The sequence below is a fragment of the Gymnogyps californianus genome, chromosome 2, assembly GCF_018139145.2.
Source record: "Gymnogyps californianus isolate 813 chromosome 2, ASM1813914v2, whole genome shotgun sequence".
NCBI lineage: Eukaryota > Metazoa > Chordata > Aves > Accipitriformes > Cathartidae > Gymnogyps > Gymnogyps californianus.
This window is the reverse complement of record NC_059472.1, coordinates 34,872,560-34,886,011: the sequence shown is the minus strand read 5'-3', so window position 1 is coordinate 34,886,011 and position 13,452 is coordinate 34,872,560. Positions and strand designations below refer to the sequence as shown.

The 13,452-nt window shown below is 42.1% G+C and overlaps 1 protein-coding gene across 3 annotated transcripts in view; it reads right to left on the bottom strand.

Moving 5' to 3' along the window:
• The window catches only part of STAU2 (staufen double-stranded RNA binding protein 2), a 173,003-nt gene extending 172,000 nt beyond the window's left edge, over window positions 1–1,003 (bottom strand). For all 3 annotated transcript variants that reach the window (XM_050890762.1, XM_050890763.1, XM_050890764.1), the window contains exon 1: window positions 941–1,003. The gene's annotated coding sequence lies outside the window, so the exon portion shown is untranslated. The remainder of the gene's footprint in view (window positions 1–940) is intronic.
• Between the last annotated feature and the right edge of the window lie 12,449 nt (window positions 1,004–13,452).

Here is a 13,452-nt window from a genome sequence, read left to right as displayed (position 1 = left end):
AGCCCTTGTGCCGGGCGACGGCCGGCAAACCGCTCCACTGCCCATCGCTTCGTGGAAGAGACGCCGACATCCATTTTGGGAGTGGGAGAGCCCAGCGCTGCTGGCAAAGTTTCGGGCCGTGTCCGAAGTTTGGGGGCAGCGCAAGATGTGCAAAGCGAGGGTGGCTAACGCCGTGTAGAAAACCACGGCGGCCGAGCTGCGAGGTCCGCGCCGCTGACCGGGCGAGGAATGCCCGACGCCCCTCGCCCCGCCGGCGGCGAGCTGCCACCGAGCGCCCCCGAGGCCGCGCACCTCAACCCGGCGCTGCCGGGCCCGAGAGGGCACGCCGGGCCGGGCCGGGCCACAGGACGAGGGGCAAGTTCAGGTCGCACCCAACTACTTCCCGAGGTCTGAGGCAGGGCAGGCCCGGCGCGGTCCCCGCCGAGCCCAGCCCCGCCGCACGGCCCGGCCCCGGCCAGGCCTTGGCGCAACGGCCGCCGCCAGCAGCCGGACTCGGGTGGGGGTGGGGGGGGGGGGAGCTGGCGGCGGCGGCTCCTCCGCGGCCCCCGGAGGCGGCGGCGCTGGGGCGGCCCACCTGTGCATCCGCCCGCCTCCTCCTCCCCTCAGCGGGTGGCTGGGGGCGGGCGGGGGCCCCGGGCCGGATGGCGGGGTTGATGCCTCCTCCACCGCCGACCCCTCGCCGGAGCGGAGCGGGCTGGCAGCGCCGTGGCGCAGAAGCGCCATGCCCGGCCCCGGGGAGATGGGGGGGCGCCGAGGGGCCGGCGGAGCCCTCACCCCGGCGGGAGGAGGAGGAGGGAAACGGGACGAGGACTCGGACATCATGGCTGAAGCAGCCCCCTCCCCTCCGGCCTGGCCCGGCGCGGCTCCCCCCCCACCACCCCGTTCCGCGGCCTCCCCGCCCGGCGGCGGGGCGCGGGGCCGCCCCCGCGGGCCCGGTTACCTGCTTCCCGGGGACACTTTGGAGACGCCTCCAACATCGGCAAACACTAAAGAGAACTGACCCCGCCGCCGCGGCGGCCACCGCCGGCCCCAACCACTCCGCCCCCCCCCCCCCCCCCTTTTCCCTCCCTCGCCCTCCCGCCGTCGCCGCCCCGCCCCGCCGCCTCAGCGCCGCCCGCCAAACCCCCGCCGGCCTCCCCCGCCTCTCCGCCACCGCCGCGTCCCGCCGCCCGCGGAGGGCTCCCGGCGTCGCGCCGGGGCCTCGCTTCCCCCCCCCCACCCCCCCCCGCTCCCGCGGCACGAATGGCCCCGTCCGCGTCCCTTTCCCGGCGGGCTGAAGCGCCGCGCAGCGCCCCTAATGGCGACGCGGGGCCCTGCTCCGCTCCCCTCCGCTCCGCCCGCCCTCAGCCCCGGCGGGGCCCGCGGTTCCCCGGGCTCCCGTTCCCGAGCGGAGCCGGGTCGGGGCTTCCCCACCCGGCGGTGCCGAGGCCGCTCCGCCTCGCCCCATGGGGCGAGGCGGAGCGGCCTCGGCACCGCCGGGTGGGGAAGCCCCGACCCGGCTCCGCTCCCCTAGCCGGGTCGCTGCCGTCAGGCGGGTTCTACGAGAGGAGAAGGCAAGGGGGTTATTTCATTTTGTCGATAGGCTTGCAAGATTTTTTACCTCTCTCTCTCTCTCTCATGTTTTCTGACCCCTACTGGCTGTTTCCTGAAAGCCGCTGTCTGCACCGGAGGCAGATGCTTCTTACTCTTCTGAAAGAGATTAAGCTGGAAGGAGCAAAACAGCGAGGCTTAAAGCAAGGAAAAAAAAAAGAAAATAATGGCTTGCAGTAATAGAGGGAGAGGCGAGCAAACAGAATACAGCGCCACAGAGAACCGGCTTTTTCCCCCCCCCCCCCATCTGGTGTTACTCATCTCACTCTGCGTTGGACCGCGTAACTCTCCAACCTGGTTTCAAACTCGACTCCTTTCCCCTCCAAGACAGCAGTTTTCAGAAGAAGGTAAAATGACATTATGTCAAAAGTTTGTTCTCTGCAGAATTAAAGAATATGTTAGGTCAAATCACGTTTCTACCAGGATGGTGAAGGGCAGCAGTAGCACAGGGTCCCAGGCTGGCTGCAAAACCCCGCTCCTTACACGTTGCCAGGGCTCAGCTAGATAAAGCCACAGCTCACTTGGTGCATTTTTTTTTTTTTTGGACAGCCCTGTTTTTGTCCCTTCCAACCAACACCAGTCCTATGGTTCTGCCATCATAAAGCATTTACCTTGTTGCCATCTTTCAGGTTTTTGCATGTCCCCTACAGAAGGCAGAGCTGGACAGAAGAAATAAAAAAAGCAAAGCACTTAGCAGTGAGGTTTGGGGATATGCAAAATTGAGATTAAAGGCTAAATAGTTTCTTGAAGTCTTCCTTTAAATAAGACATTAGTAGAAGAATAAAAGGGGGGGGGGGAAATCAAAGAAATTAATTTCTGACCATCTTTAGCACTAAAAAGATAACATTCAAATTCTTTATCTCAAAGTAATCAAAAGTTTAGTGTTCATTAAAAAAAGAGGGCTTCCAAGATCAATCCACAATCCACCTAATTTAGTTTGTAAAAATCTACTTTCCTGATTGGCTCGAGTAATTATTTGCCAAGCAAGACAAACCAGGAATTTTTAAATCCACGACAAAGCCAGGCAGAAGCATCAGAACTGGAAGCAATGAATTTCCTACCTGATTTGCAAGACTGCAATAACAAAACTCTTCAGGCTTAGAAACAAAACCAGATTTTTTTTTTTTTTGGGGGGGGGGAAGGGGGAAGATGCCTGTATCTTTTTACTAGACAATTTGATTTTAATGATAGCTATGAGAGTTAGAGCATTAGATACAGCAAATGTAATTTTAAAAACAACAGATATTTAAGTCAGGATCAGAATGAATCCAGAGTTCATATTTCCTCCAGTATCTGTTATTCCATGAGATTTTTTTTTTAAATCATGACTTGAAACCAAGTGTTGGATCAGTATGAAAACTGAGCAAAAAAGAAAAAGATGTAGCCTGATAGGATTCCCATGTATAGGGAATGCTCATGGTATAGACACACTCTAAATAGCAGAGAGCCCAGGTGAATTTTGGTAGCAAGCTTGTATATTGTAGACAAGAATTTACACACCAAATACGTGTAATGACACTTAGTGGCAGGGCTGTATTACGAGTATCTAAGTGATAGCAAAGTTTTATTCGTACTAACAGAACGCTAATATGACATTTACAACTTGTTTAAACACACTTTGGGAACTCAGCATTTGCCAAGACAGTTTTATACATACCCTGTATTCGGCCGTGGTAGCTTGTCATCCTCCGCTTCTCGTTCCTCCGTTGTTTAGTTTTCTGTTTATGAGATTCCTTACCCCTTATTTCATTTCATTTAAGAACTGAGCACAGAAGTACACAGTACAATACAATTTCTTATGTATCCTTCTGATATAATTTAGCAATGGAAAATAATGCAAGTACTTTTCATAAGGCTACTACAAGTTATTGCCCAAGTAAAGCTCATTCAGATGCTGAATCATGATCATGTCGTCTATAAAAGTTTGTGGGGTTTTTTTTTAGTTTGTTGTTGGGTTTGGCTTTTTTTATTTAAGTCAAATCTTACTTTTTACTTTACTTACTGTTAGTAGTTTGAAGAACAACCCTATAGTATAGCATATACTTAGTATCGGTGTACCCAGCAGAAAAATGCATTCAATGAATGTCAGCATCAGGTTACAAGGGAGGTTTTCTGAACTTTCTGCAATAGATAGACATAATTCCAACAAGCCTCTAAAATCTCCAGTCTGTGCTATTATTTCAATACCTAACATTTTTATAATATTGCTATTACTACACAGCTAAAAGCTTAGTTTAAAAACATATCTTGAAATACATGTATCAACTCAGAAGAGTCTCATATCTTAATATACATTCTGTGCTGCAAATGGCATATAGCTGAAAGAAAACTGAATACAAAAGAGCAAATTTTATCTGAAAACTTACCATATATACATATTAAATACACTGATGACTTCTGGATCTAATTTTGTCCAGGTATAAAACAAAGGATCACATATTTTATAACCATTTTAAGTCCATGATGGTGTTTTGCTTTTTAATAAGTTTCCTATATGATTGGAGCTTTACATATATGAACAACTAAGTTGCATTACTAGCCACTCTTTAGATTTACTGTACCTTTATGGGTTTTTTTCTCCTACTGTTGAGATATGGGATAAAGGCTAGTCAGTACCTCCAGTAAGAGCAGCTTAACAGAACCTAAAAACTTCTCAATTTTTTAAAACGAGATGCATAGTTTGTATGTACTCATCCACTCTACTCCATTAGTACGCAATGGGAGTGTCATGACTTGCCCAACAATCTAGGTTCAGTAGGTAAGTTGTTAATAGGAGTGATTAATTCAGTATGCAGTTTGAAAACAAGAAGAAAGAAAAAAAAAGCCACACTAATGCCTAAACGCCTGCACAAATGCCTAACTGGGGGAAAGGATACAGAGTAATTCCATTTGGTCTGTATACACGAGTGCAGGACACTTGAAGACACTTGGCCTTGTCATTTTTAACCTCAGATTCAGAAAAAATAAATTGGCGCTTTCAAGCTGAGTTGCAAAAATCAAAATATTTTCATTTTTACTGATAAATTTTATTATTAGAATTGTAATTTTTTTTTTTAAGAAGAGTCATCAAGAAATGAGTTTCCACCCCACAATACACACTGGTGCAACAAAACAAAACAAACAAACATAAAAATCCCCAAAGAAAATGCACAGTGATGTATTTAACAAGGAGGAGATTGACAGAATCACAGAAGCAGGAGTCTGCTTTTAAATCAATACATTAGAAACAGAAAAATTGGTTGGAAAGGGCCTCTGAAGGTCATCTGCTCGCTCCGCCACCCTCCCTGCCCCCTCAAAGTAGGACCAACTTTAAAGCTGGATCTGACTTTGGAGGTTAGCAGTTAGTAAACTTAGCAGGTTGCTCAGTTTACTTTTGAAAATCTCCAAGGATGGAGATTTTACAACCTCTTCCAGCAATCTGTTCCAGGGTTTGAGAAAGTTTCTTTTTAGCTGTACTTTTAAAATGTATATTCAAGAACTTAAATGACATTTTGATACTAAGGTTGAAAGAGTAATTAAGCTAATACAGAGTGCTCATAATATACCAATAGGAAGCGGATAATGCATTATTTATATTAGTCATAGTCAACTGAATGAAAGCCTCTAACAGCTTAATACCAGAAGAATGGGCCACTTAATCTTTTTAATAATATTTTTCCAATAACTAAAAGCTATTAGAAAAGCAAAAGCCAGGAGTTTGGGATTATATTTGATTAAAACCCAATATTATTAATAAACCTAAGTCTAATCAGACTGCTGCTCTCCTCAATTACAGGTGCAGAACTGTGACTATGAAAGCAGATTTTTGACTACAATATATGTCATACAAGTGACTAAATTTATCACCTTTTGTAGTACATAGAATGAGAGACATGAACAAACCAAGATACAGCAAACTTATGAGTAAATACTATACAGAGTTTTCTCAGGTAATGGAAACCATTTATTCTTTACGCTCCAGTGAAGACTCACGAGCACTGAACTTTAACAACGCACGTAACACATTATCTTTCATGATTCACGTCTAAAATGCGAGTTCCCTAAATCAGATGAATCACACAATCACTTCAAGAATCTAAATGAAGTGAACTAGAACTTGCGCTTGTCAACATATATTCAACTTTTTCCATCAATTCAAATTACTGTTAGTACAAGGACAACCTCTAGGTCCTCATCTCCTTTAGCAACTATCATTTTTTTAGAACTCACCAAAGTGAATCCAACCAAAATGATGTGCTGATTTTGCAACTACCACCTCACATCTAGGTCTTTTATCATCAAGGTATCAAAGCCACTTCTTCATTTGTTGGCCCACTGACCCAAATTCAGATCGCTTTGCAGGTAGAATTGTATTCCCCTGTAATTATTTGCTCCCATTGCTCTCATACACCAGTGCTGGCAATAGTAAAGCCTTGTCTAAATAAAAGCTTTACCCTTTTAATAATGCTAGTGGAATTTAAAAATTATACTGGTAAATTATTTTATAGTAAATTTTAGCAGTTGTATTATACATTTAGAAAACTGCACATTATTCATTATCCTAGTTCATGTATCCAAAACTGCAAAAAAGCTAGCCCTAAGTCTCTAGTTTTAATTTGCACATTTAATTTGTTTTGGGTTATAACGACATGACTGGTTTTGTGTCAGCTATTTCCATCATCTTCCATTTATTTTCAACACAAGGAACTATTAAGACCTTTCTGTACAGCCATCCTGCCTTCTTACAACTACAGAAAATGTGATTATGCATATTTATGCCTATCTAGTTAGTATGCATAGTAACTGTATAAACTTGTGTGTGCATGTACATGCAGTTAGTCAATACACCCAAGTTCATCATCTATGTTGAATGGAGGAAACTTCTACGTATTTCCTACGTGTGTTCCAGATTTAGAAAAACCTAGGTTTGCATTACTCCTGTAAAACAGAGATCACAGAATTTTAGAAGAAAACCCAGATAATTCAGGTCAATCAGGGCTTCAAATCTGATGACCACAGGCAATGAAGACAAATGTAACTAGAGTTTGATGAATTAGCGAGAATAATACCAGAACTACCAACCTGAAGATCATGGTCTCTTGGTTTTCCTTAACAAAGCACACAGACATTTAGGAATGGCCCGCTTCTGCATTACTGGGCTTTGCTACTTCATAGGAATACATTGGCTTTGCTCAGGAGAGAAGTATGGGAAAGCCAAAGTGTAATTACAGGCCAAAGCAGCAATGGATTCTATAAGATAAATTCCTGTTTACAAGCCTGCAGGTTTTTTTTGTTTGGGTTTTGCTTTACTGATAGCATTCTGACTACATAAAAAGGCCTTCAAACAAGTCCAGACACGATGCTATTTTCATTGACAGTGTTGTACAAGAGCATCGCGCCCATCTTGAAGTGCTCTGGATTCTCATTAGTGCCTCTCACTGCAGGCATAGATTACAGCAGCATACTTCAAACACAACCGAAGCCACACCAGTAACAGCACCGGTCTGTCTGTACATCAGTGTCAAAACTAGGTACATTTATTGGCACAGTCATGCTGGTGAGAGAGTGTAGCTAATCATACCTATTGACAACTTTACAAGTAGCAGACTGTAACGGACTAGGTCACAGAGAAAGCAGGGATCAGGCCTTTTAAATCTTGAAGTAAGTTAAGGCCAGTGTTGGACATGAAAATTAAATATTTCACTCATCACCAAACACATTCTTGTATTGGCATTAAATTTACCTGATACGGTTAAGTAGATGTAAAAGGATACAACTAGTCAGGAGAGAATTAAATCAGTAGAAAGGTGCTTTCCATTCTGCATAGTTCGTTTGCTTTTCCACCCAGCTACGCAAGTTACACTACTACAAAACACGTTGTGTACTTCACTAACAATCTTATATTCCCTACCACACCAGGGTAGTTAAGGCAAACAAAGCCTAACCCTCCTAAAATACCCCTTTTGTTGCAAGACAGTGGAAAAACTCTGCAACAAGTTGAAAAGGACTTGAATTTATACCATTTTGTAGAAGTAAAAAAAATTACTTAAGGCAACTGGGCAAGATTATAAAATTATACAGTAAATGAAACCTATATTAAATTAGTAAGTTTTTAAATGATTATTCTCTTGGAACAAGAACTTAGACATACATGAAGTCAAATAGCAAGCAGAAAAGAGAAAGAAATTCTCTGTACACAGCATTATACAGACTCTTCATACAGAAAAAGGGTTTCCCCCCCCCCCCCCCAAAGAAAAGCTTCTAGTATTGTAAACATGAATCAGTAAATGACATAAAGGGCTTATCATAGTCAACAGGAACAACACTAAAGCATTGCCTACACATGACCATAAGTACAGAATCTCATGAATGGAAACACTAAAAGCAAGGACAACCGGCAGCACTGTCACTCAAATTATTGTTTTTAGAGGATTACCGATGCCTCCCATTTGCCGTTAGTACTATCTCCTGCAGCATACACTAGCTTCAGTCTCACTTTGCCCAATTTTTTAAGTGACGGCTCTTAGAGCAACTAGATGCATGCTACTTCTAGGGACGGCAGCAACATACAACTTCAAAACATGTGAAGTGTTACTGAGTAAACAGTAGGTATTACATCAGTTGAAAATACAGAATCTATGCATTTCACACCTACATCAAATGCAATTTAAGTACTCAGTTTCACCTACAAAGTAGCCATTTCTAAGTGAGTTTACCATGCAAGAAGTTTGCTGTATATTATGCATGTTATAGCTAATAGCACTGTAACTTTTTCACAGGACAACAGTGAATTAATAGTATAACAATGTATTCTGAAAGAGACACAAATCATATTTATGTTAGATGAAGTTGGTTAAAGCTGTCTGGCTTCAGATCATTTCACAATCTTGTCAAAATTAAGTCCCCAACCCTTAGTAAAGTTTTTTGGGGACTGCAAATAAAATTATGAATTACTGGCAGTCATGAAGCACAAATATCGTCATGTATGTAATCTGACAAAAATAACTGGACTAAATTCTATTGCTATATGAAGGTGTAATACAATCGACAGTAATTTTTTCAGCAGTTCAAACTTCATAATTTTCTTTTTTTAAATGAACATTCAGTGCAACATTCTCCCATTAATAAAAAAAAAAAACAACCTTATCCTGCATCGTCACCAAATCATCAGTTTGCAATTACGTGCTAGCTATGCCAGGGCAATGGGAGTTTGGGGGTTACAGGAGTTCTAGGATATTTTGAGAATTGACACAAATGCAATAACTGGATGTTTCTACTAAAATGTTGCTGTATAGCACTTCATTGAGCCAGACCTTTCCCACCCATCCAATAATTTACCAAAAGCATTAGTTTTGTGATGGTTGAACGTTGCTGGATTTGACAATTTAAGCAAGAGTAAACCCCCACATAATTTGAGAAGTTCGGATTTCATTTAACAAGAGAATAGTACCAATCTATTACCTGAACAGCAATTAAAATGCTTAAAAAGGGAACGTCTATGACAGATACACACATTTTTCAATTTCTCTGAAAGTTTAAACAAATGCAGAGCCCACATGCCTTCACAGAAGTTAGCGAAACATCCCCATGTCTAAAAATGTTTTGATCCTTCAAAGCCATATTGAGACAAAACATAAGCAATCTACAAGGTACTTTACAGAGAGATGAAAACCATCCCAAGATTTTCAAATCAGTTTCCTCGCTACACCTACAGTTCACTATGGAATTCAGTATATTATTGTTTTTTATATATATTTGATAAAAGAAAAAAATAAATAGAAAAAACACCTTAGATAATACATTCCAAATTTGGAGGGAGGCAGCCTGTAAGTTTCTACTTCAAGACACAAGTTAGCAAATTCTCACTTCCTTTTCTCCAGATTATTTTTAATGCATTATCTTTAAGAAAACAAAGAATGAAAATGTAAAAGTTGATGGAAACCTGCACTTTTAAATTAAAAGCTATACATAATAAGGTCCTTGATACTGTATCAAGGAAGGTAAACTATAACATACATATCAAGATGTATATACACTAAAATCAACCCAGATTAATGCATGGCCTAAGCAAGATTTATTAACCATCTTCAGTATGTACCCACACATAAAACTACTGCAGAGACCAAAACCAAGGAATAAAGCTCTATGACAAAAAGAAGCAGTGCTCTGGTGCAGACCATGCAGCAGGACTCCTTTCCAGAGGCCAAATCCTGCAATAATACTTCGTAAATATAAGAAAGAAAGAATTAAGTAAATGCTTTACCTTGTGACAAACTCTTAACAGTGACAGGACCTTTACTCAAAATGAAGCAAGCTGCAATAATAGCTGCCTTGAATGCGTAGAAAGCCATCTCGCCACAAAACAGTATAGAATCGGCTTTTGCAGAGATGTCCCGGTTTCAGGCGGGATAATTTTCTTCTTAGTAGCTGGTACAGTGCTGTGTTTTGGATTTAGTGTGAGAATAATGCTGATAACACACTGATGTTTTAGTTGTTGCTAAGTAGCGCTCATCCTAAGTTAAGAACTTTTCAGTTTCCCATGCTCTGCCAGCAAGCAGGTGTGCGAGAAGCTGGGAGGGAGCAGAGCCGGGGCAGCTGACCCGAACTAGCCAAAGGGGTATTCCATACCATGGAACGTCATGATCAGTATATAAACTGGGGGGAGCTGGCCGGGAGGGGCAGATTGCTGCTTGGGCATCTTCAGCAGGTGGTGAGCAATTGCATTGTGCATCACTAGGTTTTTTTCTTTTCTTTTTCTTTTTTTGGTTATATTTCTTTTCATTATTATTATTATTATTACTGTTAGTATTATATTTTATTTTACTTTAGTTCTTAAACTGTTCCTTTATCAAAAGGTTTTACTTTTTTTTCCTGATCCTCCTCCCCATCCCATTGGGGAAGGCGGGGGAGGGAGGAGTGAGCGAGCGGCTGCGTGGTGCTTAGTTGCTGGCTGGGGTCAAACCACGACAGTCCTTTTTTTAGAAGTCCTTCACCACAAATTTTCCAATTAGATCTTTAGTTTACTCCAAAGAGAACCCTGAGACATTAAACGTGAGGTGCAGGGAGGGATGCTCCAGACTGGGCCGGCTGGCACAAGACAACTCTTGTCATACTTAGGCAGGTACGTCCGATACTGGATAAAAGTTTAGATGGATTTAAATTTCAGAAATCATTCAGGAAGACCTAAGCCTTACTATATTGTATGCTACAGTCACTAACATAAGGAAACTTGCCTTCTGGATGAACTGACAATTCATATCAACACCCAATGGTAAGCCTTTATAATGTTCACTTTCAAGGGTTGCACAGAAATGAGTTTAAAAAACCCCAACATTACAAAGTAGCTGATGAGGAAAGTATAGGAGCAGATGACTTATTAAGATGAGCATAAGAACTATTCAGAGAAGTTTTTTGGGAAAAGAATCACAAGCTTTTCTATATAGCATTCCCTAGTAGTACTTGAGATACCAGGAAGACATGAGTAATGTCCAGATATGATTTAGTCTATTCCTACAGACTAAAGAAAGGAAGGAAGCTAACAGAAGGCACTTCCAGAATTACAAAAACACATAGCAAAGTACCATACCAGGTCTGTTTTTCACCTGCAAGACTTCAGAATCTCGTCAGGCACAGTATGAAGTCTACTTGGCTCAGAGTTTACTACGATTTCTGGAAAAATAACTGCAAAGGCAAAAAGAAACCTATTACCTCAGTTCATGGAGAGGGCTATCCATTCTCTGAGTTGTAAAGTGTGATTGGACCAGTGGTTTTTCTTAGTATAGCATACCCCAACAAACTCTAATATTGGTTTTCATACAGAACCATGATCCTTCAGTTGCATCATGACCATAGTTGCGTTGCATTTGCCTTCTTCCACTTTTGAAGAACTTTGTAACGTAAGAATTACAGCTCGGTGCAATTACTGATGTCCTCAAAAAAAAAAAAAAAAAAAAAAAACCAAAACCAAAACCACTGCACCACCAGCCACAGATTCTCTGAGAATCTTCAGAAATCTATCAAACTTAACCTTCAAGAACTGGTTGTTCCCCCTCTCATTTCTTCCTCCCACTCCACTGTGTGAGCATAGCTTATCTCCATATGGCATCCTCATTGTGTTAGTCAACACAATTTGCAGGAGCATTTGGAATATCATTCCCAACACAGGATTGTCTGGACTATTACTTGTTTAAGGAAGCCAAAGTCACCTGTTACTCCAGCATGATGCTTAAGACAGAAGTTACTGCTTGGGGCATATGATAATACACAGATACATAAGAGATTAAAAAAAAAGAGTTATAGTCCAAAACTCAGTGTGATACAAAACGCATTAGTGCAAGGTGATGCCTCCCATTTCTTTTTCCCCCCGTAAACTTAAATCCTTATGCAACTCAAGACTTCAGGCTCGATATACTCTAAATCATCTGGAGACTGGGTGTTTTATCAGTCTTTGTGACTTGTTTACTTAGTGATGTATACTTCCTATGCTGCTACTTTCAGACTACCAATATTCAATAAATTGTCTACACACAGTAAATAAAGGTGTACTTTATTTTGTGCATGTGAAATATAGACATATGGACAGTTTAGAGAACAAGAGAGAGATAGTCAAGAGCTATTTGCCCTTCGTCACAGGTCAGAATGACAGCTGTCACACGCTCTTTACTGACCCAGTAGAAATTGAGATCAAACCCATCAGATTTCATCCATCTTTTGAAGAAGACCTTCAGAGGAAGAGGGGAGATGAGGAACAGTGTGGTTTTGTCTTGAAAACCTCCTACCACAGTGCAAGAGTCCTGTTCTTTAAGCATCCCATAGACAAATGAGATCTGTATCCGAGACTCCTGTCTCAAGTGTTTTCTGTTTTAGAAGATGACTGTAACACATTTGGCTTTCTATCTAATCTCAAGAACATTTGATTTGTAACATAATGATTGCCTTCCTTTTGAAAAATAACTGGGCATTTTCTGAGCAGCTTGACTGAAGCTGTAACTGTATATTTGATTCAGGTTTGACAATGTTGGTCTGATAAAAACTTAACCAAAAATATCCACACAGAGCAATGCTAGCAGCCCTCCTATTTTGAAAAAACAAAACCCAAAAAGCCAACCAAAAAAATCCTGGACACAGAAACTCAAGGCATCTAAATGGATAGGTAACAGATCACTCAAAGGCTTTGGAACAACTTCAGAATTTTTACTAGAAAACAGTTACAACAGATAGGAGAATCTCCTGCCATAAGATTGTCATAGGCAGTCCAGACCTCCAGCTCTCAGGCTTCATAGCACATAGCTTCTGCATAAAACAAGGTTTCTCTTACTTTACATTACGCAGAAAAGTCTAAATATACGAATCAGGTTTTAGCCATCACCTCCCAAAACCCAGCTGCACAATCCTTTCCATTTCTTGCACTAGCTCTGAACCTCTTGATTATGCAGCAAGCTGATTCAATTTGCTAACTGAGAAGAAAGATTTTCACTTTTTGTTCTCAAGTCAGTTTCCTATTGGTTTAACATGCTAAGTCATCTCAGTGCAGACTTGGACAATAAAGCTAGATGCAAGGTAGGAATGTGTATCATGAGGCTGGAAAGGAAGGAGGAGGAGTACAAGTTTCTCCTTTTCAGTGGCAGTAAACTAAGAGAAGACACTGAATAGCAGGAACCCTGCTTGATTTTATCTTTAAGGATAAAATGCCCTGGAGAATCCCATTAGCACCATCCAGATAATATAGCAGTCCTGGGAAGAGAAAGGGCCCAGAATGTTCATCTGAACAGATTTAACCCTGACCTGCTTGGCAGAAAGCACTCCAAAGGGCTCCAAGAGAACAGGTTCCCACCTGCTGAAGACAAGACAGAAGTTTTAAGGTCTTATCATGGAGATTTTAAA